This window comes from Halictus rubicundus, chromosome 2 (assembly GCF_050948215.1).
Source record: "Halictus rubicundus isolate RS-2024b chromosome 2, iyHalRubi1_principal, whole genome shotgun sequence".
In the NCBI taxonomy this organism is placed as follows: domain Eukaryota; kingdom Metazoa; phylum Arthropoda; class Insecta; order Hymenoptera; family Halictidae; genus Halictus; species Halictus rubicundus.
Genome location: NC_135150.1, coordinates 1047836 through 1061892, shown reverse-complemented (window position 1 = coordinate 1061892; position 14057 = coordinate 1047836).

The window sequence follows — 14057 nt, the reverse complement described above, 5'->3', positions numbered from 1 at the left end:
TAGGATAGAGGATAGGATAGGATAGAGGATAGGATAGGATAGAAGATAGGATAGGGTAGAGTATAGGATAGGATAGAGGATTGGATAGGATAGAGGATAGGATAAGATAGAGGATAGGATAGGATAGAGGATAGGAAAGGATAGAGGATAGGATAGGATAGTGGATAGGACAGGATAGAGCAGACGATAGAGGATAGGATAGGATAGAGGATATGATAGAGAATAGGATAGGATAGAGGATCGGATAGGATAGGATAGAGGATAGGATAGGATAGAGGATAGGATAGGATAGAGGATTGGATAGGATAGACGATAGGATAAGATAGAGGATAGGATAGAGTATAGGATAGGATAGAGGATAGGATAGGATTAAGGATAGGATAGGATAGCGGATAGGATAGGATAGAGTATAGAATAGGAAAGAGGATAGGTTCGGATGGAGGATAGGATAGGAAAGAGGATAGGATAGGATATAGGATAGGATAGGATAGAGGATAGGATAGGATAGAGGATAGTATAGGGTAGATGATAGGATAGGATAGGATAGAGGATACGAGTGGATAGAGAGTACGATACGATAGAGGATAGGATAGGGGATTGGATAGGATAGAGGATCGGATAGGATAGAGGATAGGATAGGATAGAGGATAGGATAGGATAGAGGATAGGATAGGCTAGAGGATAGGATAGGATAGACGATAGGATAGGATAGAGGATAGGATAGGATAGACGATAGGATAGGATAGAGGATAGCATAGGATAGAGGATAGGATAGGATAGAGGATAGGATAGGATAGAGGATGGGATATAGGATTGGATAGGGTTGAGGATCGGATAGGATAGAGGATTGGATATTATAGAGGATAGGATAGGATAGAGGATAGGATAGGCGATAGGATAGGATAGAGAATAGGATAGGATAGAGGATTGGACAGGGGATTGGATAGGATAGAGGATAGGAGACGATGGAGGATAGAATAGGATAGAGGATAGGATAGGATAGAGGATAGGATAGGATAGAGGATAGGATAGGATAGAGGATAGGATAGGATAGAGGATAGGATAGGATAGAGGATAGGATAGGATAGAGGATAGGATATAGGATTGGATAGGGTAGAGGATCGGATAGGATAGAGGATTGGATAGGATAGAGGATAGGATAGGATAGATGATAGGATAGGATAGAGGATAGGACATAGGATTCGATAGGATAGACGATAGGATAGGATAGAGGATAGAATAGGATAGAGGATAGGATAGAAGATGGGATAGGATAGAGGATAGGATAGGATAGGGGATAGGATCGGGGATAGGATAGGATAGAGGATAGGATAGGATAGAGGATAGGACAGGGGATTGGATAGGATAGAGGATAGGATAGGATAGAGGATAGGATAGGATAGAGGTTAGGATAGGATAGAGGATAGGATATAGGATTGGATAGGGTAGAGGATCGGATAGGATAGAGGATTGGATATTATAGAGGATAGGATAGATAGAGGATAGGATAGGGGATAGGATAGGATAGAGAATAGGACAGGATAGAGGATTGGATAGTGGATTGGATAGGATAGAGGATAGGAGACGATGGAGGATAGGATAGGATAGAGGATAGGATAGGATAGAGGATAGGACATAGGATTGGATAGGATAGACGATAGGATAGGATAGAGGATAGAATAGGATAGAGGATAGGATAGAAGGTGGGATAGGATAGAGGATAGGATAGGATAGGGGATAGGGGATAGGATAGGATAGAGGATAGGATAGGATAGAGGATAGGATAGGATAGATAATAGGATAGAGGATAGGATAGAGAATAGGATAGAGGATAGGATAGGTTAGAGGATAGGATAGGATAGGGGATAGGATAGGATAGAGGATAGGATAGAGGATAGGATAGGATAGAGGATAGGATAGGATAGAGGATAGGATAGGATAGAGGATAGGATAGGATAGACGATAGGATAGGATAGAGGATAGGATAGGATAGAGGATAGGATAGGATAGAGGATAGGATAGGGGATTGGATAGAATAGAGGACAGGATAGGATAGAGGATAGGATAGGACAGAGGATAGGATAGGATAGAGGATAGGATAGGATAGAGGATAGGATAGGATAGGATAGAGGATAGGATAGGATAGAGGATAGGATAGGATAGGGGATAGGATAGGATAGAGGATAGGATAGGATAGAGGATATGATAGGTGATAGGATAGGATAGAGAATAGAATAGGATAGAGGATTGGATAGGGGATTGGATAGGATAGAGGATAGGAGACGATGGAGGATAGGATAGGATAGAGGATAGAGGATAGGATAGGATAGAGGATAGGATAGGATAGAGGATAGGATAGGATTGAGGATAGGATAGGATAGAGGATAGGATAGGATAGAGGATAGGATATAGGATTGGATAGGGTAGAGGATCGGATAGGATAGAGGATTGGATAGGATAGAGGATAGGACATACGATTGGATAGGATAGACGATAGTATAGGATAGAGGATAGAATAGGATAGAGGATAGGATAGAAGATGGGATAGGATTGAGGATAGGATGGGATAGGGGATAGGATAGGATAGAGGATAGGATAGGATAGAGGATAGGATAGGATAGATAATAGGATAGAGGATAGGATAGAGGATAGGATAGAGGATAGGATAGAGGATATGATAGAGAATAGGATAGGATAGAGGATCGGATAGGATAGGATAGAGGATCGGATAGGATAGGATAGAGGATAGGATAGGATAGAGGATAGGATAGGAGACTGGATAGGATAGAGGATAGGATAGGATAGAGGATAGGATAGGAGACTGGATAGGATAGAGGATAGGATAGGATAGAGGATAGGATAGGATTGAGGATAGGATAGGATAGAGGATAGGATAGGATAGAGGATAGGATATAGGATTGGATAGGGTAGAGGATCGGATAGGATAGAGGATTGGATAGGATAGAGGATAGGATAGGATAGAGGATAGGACATAGGATTGGATAGGATAGACGATTGGATAGGATAGAGGATAGAATAGGATAGAGGATTGGATATCATAGAGGATAGGATAGGATAGAGGATAGGATAGGCGATAGGATACCTCTCGCTCCCGGCTGTCGTCGCTGCGGCAGCCGGTGGCGAGGAGGCGTGGAGGGGGTTCGCTTCCTTCTGCGAGCGGGTTATGCTGCGGAAGGAGGCTGCGGAACGGGATCGGGAGCGTAATCACGATCCCGGCCGAAGGGGGGGGGAGGCGCCGCAGGGTACGCCCCGGGGGCGTACCCCCGTTGCGACGCCTCTGACGCGAGCGGGGACGCCCTTGATGATCTCGAGGCGGGGGATCGGATATCCCCTTACACTCGGTCACCAACGGCGTCCCCGGAGGCCGCCGGGCATCTCGGGCGGGGGCCCGGAAGCTCATCGGGCGGCCTAACAGGGGGGGAAGGCGCCACGTCGTCCGTTGCTTGGTGCCTTCGGATAGAGTAGGTACGGGAGCGGGCCGCGTCCCCCCCTGGGTGGTATGCTAAGGCGGGGGCACACCGGATTGACATGCGCGCGCAGAGCACGGGTGCCCCCAGGAGTCTAGGGACGGACGGGGAGGAGTTAGCGGGTATACTCGGCGTTGCACCAACCAGCCGAGGAGTCCCACATAACCCGGACCACCCCCCCCCCCCCGGGGGGTTCGGGTATCCGTAACGAGATTACCTCCTCGAAAAAAAAAAAGGATAGGCGATAGGATAGGATAGAGAATAGGATAGGATAGAGGATTCGATAGGGGATTGGATAGGATAGAGGATAGGAGACGATGGAGGATAGGATAGGATAGAGGATAGGATAGGATAGAGGATAGGATAGGATACAGGATAGGATAGGATTGAGGATAGGATATGATAGAGGATAGGATAGGAAAGAGGATAGGATAGGATAGAGGATAGGACTTAGGATTGTATAGGATAGACGATAGGATAGGATAGAGGATAGAATAGGATAGAGGATAGGATAGAGGATAGGATAGGATAGAGGATAGGATATGATAAAGGATAGGATAGGATAGAGGATAGGATAGGATAGAGGATAGGATATAGGATTGGATAGGGTAGAGGATCGGATAGGATAGAGGATTGGATAGGATAGAGGATAGGACATACGATTGGACAGGATAGACGATAGTATAGGATAGAGGATAGAATAGGATAGAGGATAGGATGGGATAGGGGATAGGATAGGATAGAGGATAGAATAGGATAGAGGATAGGATATAGGATTGGATAGTGTAGAGGATCGGATAGGATAGAGGATTGGATAGGATAGAGGATAGGATAGGATAGAGGATAGGACATAGGATTGGATAGGATAGACGATTGGATAGGATAGAGGATAGAATAGGATAGAGGATAGGATAGAGGATAGGATAGGATAGAGGATAGGATAGGATAGGGGATAGGATAGGATAGAGGATAGGAAAGGATAGAGGATAGGATAGAGGATAGGATAGAGGATAGGATAGGATTGAGGATAGGATTGAGGATAGGATAGGATAGATGATAGGATAGATGATAGGATAGCATAGAGGATAGGATAGAGGATAGGATAGGATTGAGGATAGGATAGGATAGATGATAGGATAGATGATAGGATAGCATAGAGGATAGGATAGAGGATTGGATAGGATAGATAATAGGATAGAGGATTGGATAGTATAAAGGATAGGAGAGGATAGAGGATAGGATAGGATTGAGGATAGGATAGGATAGCGGATAGGATAGGATAGAGGATAGGATAGGATAGTGGATACGATAGGATAGAGGATAGGATAGGATAGAGGATATGATAGGATAGATGATAGGGTAGGATAGCGGATAGAATAGGATAGAGGATAGGATCGGATGGGTGATAGGATAGGATAGAGGATAGTATAGGATAGAGAATAGGATAGGATAGAGGATAGGATAGGATAGAGAATAGAATAGGATAGAGGATAGGATATAGGATTGGATAGGGTAGAGGATCGGATAGGATAGAGGATTGGATAGGATAGAGGATAGGATAGGGTAGAGGATAGGATAAGGGACAGGATAGGATAGAGAATAGGATAGGATAGAGGATTTGATAGGGGATTGGATAGGATAGAGGATAGGAGACGATGGAGGATAGGATAGGATAGAGGATAGGATAGGATAGAGGATAGGATAGGATAGAGTATAGGATAGGATAGGATAGAGGATTGGATAGGATAGAGGATAGGATAAGATAGAGGATAGGATAGGATAGAGGATAGGAAAGGATAGAGGATAGGATAGGATAGTGGATAGGACAGGATAGAGCAGACGATAGAGGATAGGATAGGATAGAGGATATGATAGAGAATAGGATAGGATAGAGGATCGGATAGGATAGGATAGAGGATAGGATAGGATAGAGGATTGGATAGGATAGACTATAGGATAAGATAGAGGATAGGATAGAGTATAGGATAGGATAGAGGATAGGATAGGATTGAGGATAGGATAGGATAGCGGATAGGATAGGATAGAGTATAGAATAGGAAAGAGGATAGGTTCGGATGGAGGATAGGATAGGAAAGAGGATAGGATAGGATATAGGATAGGATAGGATAGAGGATAGGATAGGATAGAGGATAGTATAGGGTAGATGATAGGATAGGATAGGATAGAGGATACGAGAGGATAGAGGATAGGATAGGATAGAGGATTGGATAGGATAGACGATAGGATAAGATAGAGGATAGGATAGAGTATAGGATAGAATAGAGGATAGGATAGGATTGAGGATAGGATAGGATAGCGGATTGGATAGGATAGAGTATAGAATAGGAAAGAGGATAGGTTCGGATGGAGGATAGGATAGGAAAGAGGATAGGATAGGATATAGGATAGGATAGGATAGAGCATAGTATAGGATAGAGGATAGTATAGGGTAGATGATAGGATGGGATAGAGGATAGGATATAGGATTGGATAGGGTAGAGGATCGGATAGAATAGAGGATTGGATAGGATAGAGGATAGGATACGATAGAGGATAGGATAGGGGATTGGATAGGATAGAGGATAGGATAGGATAGAGGATAGGATAGGATAGAGGATAGGATAGGATAGAGGATAGGATAGGATAGAGGATAGGATAGGATAGACGATAGGATAGGATAGAGGATAGGATAGGATAGAGGATACGATAGGATAGAGGATAGGATAGGATAGAGGATAGGATAGGATAGAGGATAGGATATAGGATTGGATACGGTAGAGGATCGGATAGGATAGAGGATTGGATATTATAGAGGATAGGATAGGATAGAGGATAGGATAGGGGATAGGATAGGATAGAGAATAGGACAGGATAGAGGATTGGATAGGGGATTGGATAGGATAGAGGATAGGAGACGATGGAGGATAGGATAGGATAGAGGATAGGATAGGATAGAGGATAGGATAGGATAGAGGATAGGACAGGGGATTGGATAGGATAGAGGATAGGAGACGATGGAAGATAGGATAGGATAGAGGATAGGATAGGATAGAGGATAGGATAGGATAGAAGATAGGATAGGATAGAGGATAGGATAGGATAGAGGATAGGATAGGATAGAGGATAGGATAGGATAGAGGATAGGATAGGATAGAGGATAGGATAGGATAGAGGATAGGATAGGATAGAGGATTGGATAGGATAGAGGATAGGATAAGATAGAGGATAGGATAGGATAGAGGATAGGAAAGGATAGAGGATAGGATAGGATAGTGGATAGGACACGATAGAGCAGGCGATAGAGGATAGGATAGGATAGAGGATATGATAGAGAATAGGATAGGATAGAGGATCGGATAGGATAGGATAGAGGATCGGATATGATAGGATAGAGGATAGGATAGGATAGGATAGAGGATAGGATAGGATAGAGGATTGGATAGGATAGACGATAGGATAGGATAGAGGATAGGAAAGGATAGCGGATAGGATAGGATAGAGGATAGGATAGGATAGAGGATAGGATAGGATAGAGGATAGGATAGGATAGACGATAGGATAGGATAGAGGATAGGATAGGATAGAGGATAGGATAGGATAGAGGATAGGATAGGGGATTGGATAGAATAGAGGATAGGATAGGATAGAGGATAGGATAGGATAGAGGATAGGATAGGATAGAGGATAGGATAGGGTAGGATAGAGGATAGGATAGGATAGACGATAGGATAGGATAGAGGATAGCATAGGATAGAGGATAGGATAGGATAGAGGATAGGATAGGATAGAGGATAGGATAGGGGATTGGATAGAATAGAGGATAGGATAGGATAGAGGATAGGATAGGACAGAGGATAGGATAGGATAGAGGATAGGATAGGATAGAGGATAGGATAGGATAGGATAGAGGATAGGATAGGATAGACGATAGGATAGGATAGAGGATAGCATAGGATAGAGGATAGGATAGGATAGAGGATAGGATAGGATAGAGGATAGGATATAGGATTGGATAGGGTTGAGGATCGGATAGGATAGAGGATTGGATATTATAGAGGATAGGATAGGATAGAGGATAGGATAGGCGATAGGATAGGATAGAGAATAGGATAGGATAGAGGATTGGACAGGGGATTGGATAGGATAGAGGATAGGAGACGATGGAGGATAGAATAGGATAGAGGATAGGATAGGATAGAGGATAGGATATAGGATTGGATAGGGTAGAGGATCGGATAGGATAGAGGATTGGATAGGATAGAGGATAGGACATACGATTGGATAGGATAGACGATAGTATAGGATAGAGGATAGAATAGGATAGAGGATAGGATAGAAGATGGGATGGGATAGAGGATAGGATGGGATAGGGGATAGGATAGGATAGAGGATAGGATAGATAATAGGATAGAGGATAGGATAGTGGATAGGATAGAGGATAGGATAGAGGATCGGATAGCATAGGATAGAGGATCGGATAGGATAGGATTGAGGATAGGATAGGATAGAGGATAGGATAGGATTGAGGATAGGATATGATAGAGGATAGGATAGGAAAGAGGATAGGATAGGATAGAGGATAGGACTTAGGATTGTATAGGATAGACGATAGGATAGAGGATAGGATAGGATAGAGGATAGGATATGATAGAGGATAGGATAGGATAGAGGATAGGATAGGCGATAGGATAGGATAGAGAATAGAATAGGATAGAGGATTGGATAGGGGATTGGATAGGATAGAGGATAGGAGACGATGGAGGATAGGATAGGATAGAGGATAGAGGATAGGATATGATAGAGGATAAGATAGGATAGAGGATAGGATAGGATTGAGGATAGGATATGATAGAGGATAGGATAGGATAGAGGATAGGATAGGATAGAGGATAGGACTTAGGATTGTATAGGATAGACGATAGGATAGAGGATAGGATAGGATAGAAGATGGGATAGGATAGAGGATAGGATGGGATAGGGGATAGGATAGGATAGAGGATAGAATAGGATAGAGGATAGGATAGAGGATAGGATAGAGGATAGGATAGAGGATATGATAGAGAATAGGATAGGATAGAGGATCGGATAGGATAGGATAGAGGATCGGATAGGATAGGATAGAGGATAGGATAGGATAGAGGATAGGATAGGAGACTGGATAGGATAGAGGATAGGATAGGATAGAGGATAGGATAGGATTGAGGATAGGATAGGATAGAGGATAGGATAGGATAGAGGATAGGATATAGGATTGGATAGGGTAGAGGATCGGATAGGATAGAGGATTGGATAGGATAGAGGATAGGATAGGATAGAGGATAGGACATAGGATTGGATAGGATAGACGATTGGATAGGATAGAGGATAGAATAGGATAGAGGATAGGATAGAGGATAGGATAGGATAGAGGATAGGATAGGATAGGGGATAGGATAGGATAGAGGATAGGAAAGGATAGAGGATAGGATAGAGGATAGGATAGAGGATAGGATAGGATTGAGGATAGGATTGAGGATAGGATAGGATAGATGATAGGATAGATGATAGGATAGCATAGAGGATAGGATAGAGGATAGGATAGGATAGAGGATTGGATAGGATAGATAATAGGATAGAGGATTGGATAGTATAAAGGATAGGAGAGGATAGAGGATAGGATAGGATTGAGGATAGGATAGGATAGCGGATAGGATAGGATAGAGGATAGGATAGGATAGTGGATACGATAGGATAGAGGATAGGATAGGATAGAGGATATGATAGGATAGATGATAGGGTAGGATAGCGGATAGAATAGGATAGAGGATAGGATCGGATGGGTGATAGGATAGGATAGAGGATAGTATAGGATAGAGAATAGGATAGGATAGAGGATAGGATAGGATAGAGAATAGGATAGGATAGAGGATAGGATATAGGATTGGATAGGGTAGAGGATCGGATAGGATAGAGGATTGGATAGGATAGAGGATAGGATAGGGTAGAGGATAGGATAAGGGACAGGATAGGATAGAGAATAGGATAGGATAGAGGATTTGATAGGGGATTGGATAGGATAGAGGATAGGAGACGATGGAGGATAGGATAGGATAGAGGATAGGATAGGATAGAGGGTAGGATAGGATAGAGTATAGGATAGGATAGAGGATTGGATAGGATAGAGGATAGGATAAGATAGAGGATAGGATAGGATAGAGGATAGGAAAGGATAGAGGATAGGATAGGATAGTGGATAGGACAGGATAGAGCAGACGATAGAGGATAGGATAGGATAGAGGATATGATAGAGAATAGGATAGGATAGAGGATCGGATAGGATAGGATAGAGGATAGGATAGGATAGAGGATTGGATAGGATAGACTATAGGATAAGATAGAGGATAGGATAGAGTATAGGATAGGATAGAGGATAGGATAGGATTGAGGATAGGATAGGATAGCGGATAGGATAGGATAGAGTATAGAATAGGAAAGAGGATAGGTTCGGATGGAGGATAGGATAGGAAAGAGGATAGGATAGGATATAGGATAGGATAGGATAGAGGATAGGATAGGATAGAGGATAGTATAGGGTAGATGATAGGATAGGATAGGATAGAGGATACGAGAGGATAGAGAGTAGGATACGATAGAGGATAGGATAGGGGATTGGATAGCATAGAGGATAGGATAGGATAGAGGATAGGATAGGATAGAGGATAGGATAGGATAGAGGATAGGATAGAGGATAGGATAGAGGATAGAATAGGATTGAGGATAGGATTGAGGATAGGATAGGATAGATGATAGGATAGATGATAGGATAGCATAGAGGATAGGATAGAGGATAGGATAGGATAGAGGATTGGATAGGATAGATAATAGGATAGAGGATTGGATAGTATAAAGGATAGGAGAGGATAGAGGATAGGATAGGATTGAGGATAGGATAGGATAGCGGATAGGATAGGATAGAGGATAGGATAGGATAGTGGATACGATAGGATAGAGGATAGGATAGGATAGAGGATATGATAGGATAGATGATAGGGTAGGATAGCGGATAGAATAGGATAGAGGATAGGATCGGATGGGTGATAGGATAGGATAGAGGATAGTATAGGATAGAGAATAGGATAGGATAGAGGATAGGATAGGATAGAGAATAGGATAGGATAGAGGATAGGATATAGGATTGGATAGGGTAGAGGATCGGATAGGATAGAGGATTGGATAGGATAGAGGATAGGATAGGGTAGAGGATAGGATAAGGGACAGGATAGGATAGAGAATAGGATAGGATAGAGGATTTGATAGGGGATTGGATAGGATAGAGGATAGGAGACGATGGAGGATAGGATAGGATAGAGGATAGGATAGGATAGAGGGTAGGATAGGATAGAGTATAGGATAGGATAGAGGATTGGATAGGATAGAGGATAGGATAAGATAGAGGATAGGATAGGATAGAGGATAGGAAAGGATAGAGGATAGGATAGGATAGTGGATAGGACAGGATAGAGCAGACGATAGAGGATGGGATAGGATAGAGGATATGATAGAGAATAGGATAGGATAGAGGATCGGATAGGATAGGATAGAGGATAGGATAGGATAGAGGATTGGATAGGATAGACTATAGGATAAGATAGAGGATAGGATAGAGTATAGGATAGGATAGAGGATAGGATAGGATTGAGGATAGGATAGGATAGCGGATAGGATAGGATAGAGTATAGAATAGGAAAGAGGATAGGTTCGGATGGAGGATAGGATAGGAAAGAGGATAGGATAGGATATAGGATAGGATAGGATAGAGGATAGGATAGGATAGAGGATAGTATAGGGTAGATGATAGGATAGGATAGGATAGAGGATACGAGAGGATAGAGAGTAGGATACGATAGAGGATAGGATAGGGGATTGGATAGCATAGAGGATAGGATAGGATAGAGGATAGGATAGGATAGAGGATAGGATAGGATAGAGGATAGGATAGGAGAGAGGATTGGATAGGATAGACGATAGGATAAGATAGAGGATAGGATAGAGTATAGGATAGAATAGAGGATAGGATAGGATTGAGGATAGGATAGGATAGCGGATTGGATAGGATAGAGTATAGAATAGGAAAGAGGATAGGTTCGGATGGAGGATAGGATAGGAAAGAGGATAGGATAGGATATAGGATAGGATAGGATAGAGCATAGGATAGGATAGAGGATAGTATAGGGTAGATGATAGGATGGGATAGAGGATAGGATATAGGATTGGATAGGGTAGAGGATCGGATAGAATAGAGGATTGGATAGGATAGAGGATAGGATACGATAGAGGATAGGATAGGGGATTGGATAGGATAGAGGATAGGATAGGATAGAGGATAGGATAGGATAGAGGATAGGATAGGATAGAGGATAGGATAGGATAGAGGATAGGATAGGATAGACGATAGGATAGGATAGAGGATAGGATAGGATAGAGGATAGGATAGGATAGAGGATAGGATAGGATAGAGGATAGGATAGGATAGAGGATAGGATATAGGATTGGATACGGTAGAGGATCGGATAGGATAGAGGATTGGATATTATAGAGGATAGGATAGGATAGAGGATAGGATAGGGGATAGGATAGGATAGAGAATAGGACAGGATAGAGGATTGGATAGGGGATTGGATAGGATAGAGGATAGGAGACGATGGAGGATAGGATAGGATAGAGGATAGGATAGGATAGAGGATAGGATAGGATAGAGGATAGGACAGGGGATTGGATAGGATAGAGGATAGGAGACGATGGAAGATAGGATAGGATAGAGGATAGGATAGGATAGAGGATAGGATAGGATAGAAGATAGGATAGGATAGAGGATAGGATAGGATAGAGGATAGGATAGGATAGAGGATAGGATAGGATAGAGGATAGGATAGGATAGAGGATAGGATAGGATAGAGGATTGGATAGGATAGAGGATAGGATAAGATAGAGGATAGGATAGGATAGAGGATAGGAAAGGATAGAGGATAGGATAGGATAGTGGATAGGACACGATAGAGCAGGCGATAGAGGATAGGATAGGATAGAGGATATGATAGAGAATAGGATAGGATAGAGGATCGGATAGGATAGGATAGAGGATCGGATATGATAGGATAGAGGATAGGATAGGATAGGATAGAGGATAGGATAGGATAGAGGATTGGATAGGATAGACGATAGGATAGGATAGAGGATAGGAAAGGATAGCGGATAGGATAGGATAGAGGATAGGATAGGATAGAGGATAGGATAGGATAGAGGATAGGATAGGATAGACGATAGGATAGGATAGAGGATAGGATAGGATAGAGGATAGGATAGGATAGAGGATAGGATAGGGGATTGGATAGAATAGAGGATAGGATAGGATAGAGGATAGGATAGGATAGAGGATAGGATAGGATAGAGGATAGGATAGGGTAGGATAGAGGATAGGATAGGATAGACGATAGGATAGGATAGAGGATAGCATAGGATAGAGGATAGGATAGGATAGAGGATAGGATAGGATAGAGGATAGGATAGGGGATTGGATAGAATAGAGGATAGGATAGGATAGAGGATAGGATAGGACAGAGGATAGGATAGGATAGAGGATAGGATAGGATAGAGGATAGGATAGGATAGGATAGAGGATAGGATAGGATAGACGATAGGATAGGATAGAGGATAGCATAGGATAGAGGATAGGATAGGATAGAGGATAGGATAGGATAGAGGATAGGATATAGGATTGGATAGGGTTGAGGATCGGATAGGATAGAGGATTGGATATTATAGAGGATAGGATAGGATAGAGGATAGGATAGGTTATAGGATAGGATAGAGAATAGGATAGGATAGTGGATTGGACAGGGGATTGGATAGGATAGAGGATAGGAGACGATGGAGGATAGAATAGGATAGAGGATAGGATAGGATAGAGGATAGGATATAGGATTGGATAGGGTAGAGGATCGGATAGGATAGAGGATTGGATAGGATAGAGGATAGGACATACGATTGGATAGGATAGACTATAGTATAGGATAGAGGATAGAATAGGATAGAGGATAGGATAGAAGATGGGATGGGATAGAGGATAGGATGGGATAGGGGATAGGATAGGATAGAGGATAGGATAGATAATAGGATAGAGGATAGGATAGTGGATAGGATAGAGGATAGGATAGACGATCGGATAGCATAGGATAGAGGATCGGATAGGATAGGATTGAGGATAGGATAGGATAGAGGATAGGATAGGATTGAGGATAGGATATGATAGAGGATAGGATAGGAAAGAGGATAGGATAGGATAGAGGATAGGACTTAGGATTGTATAGGATAGACGATAGGATAGAGGATAGGATAGGATAGAGGATAGGATATGATAGAGGATAGGATAGGATAGAGGATAGGATAGGCGATAGGATAGGATAGAGAATAGAATAGGATAGAAGATTGGATAGGGGATTGGATAGGATAGAGGATAGGAGACGATGGAGGATAGGATAGGATAGAGGATAGAGGATAGGATAGGATAGAGGATAAGATAGGATAGAGGAT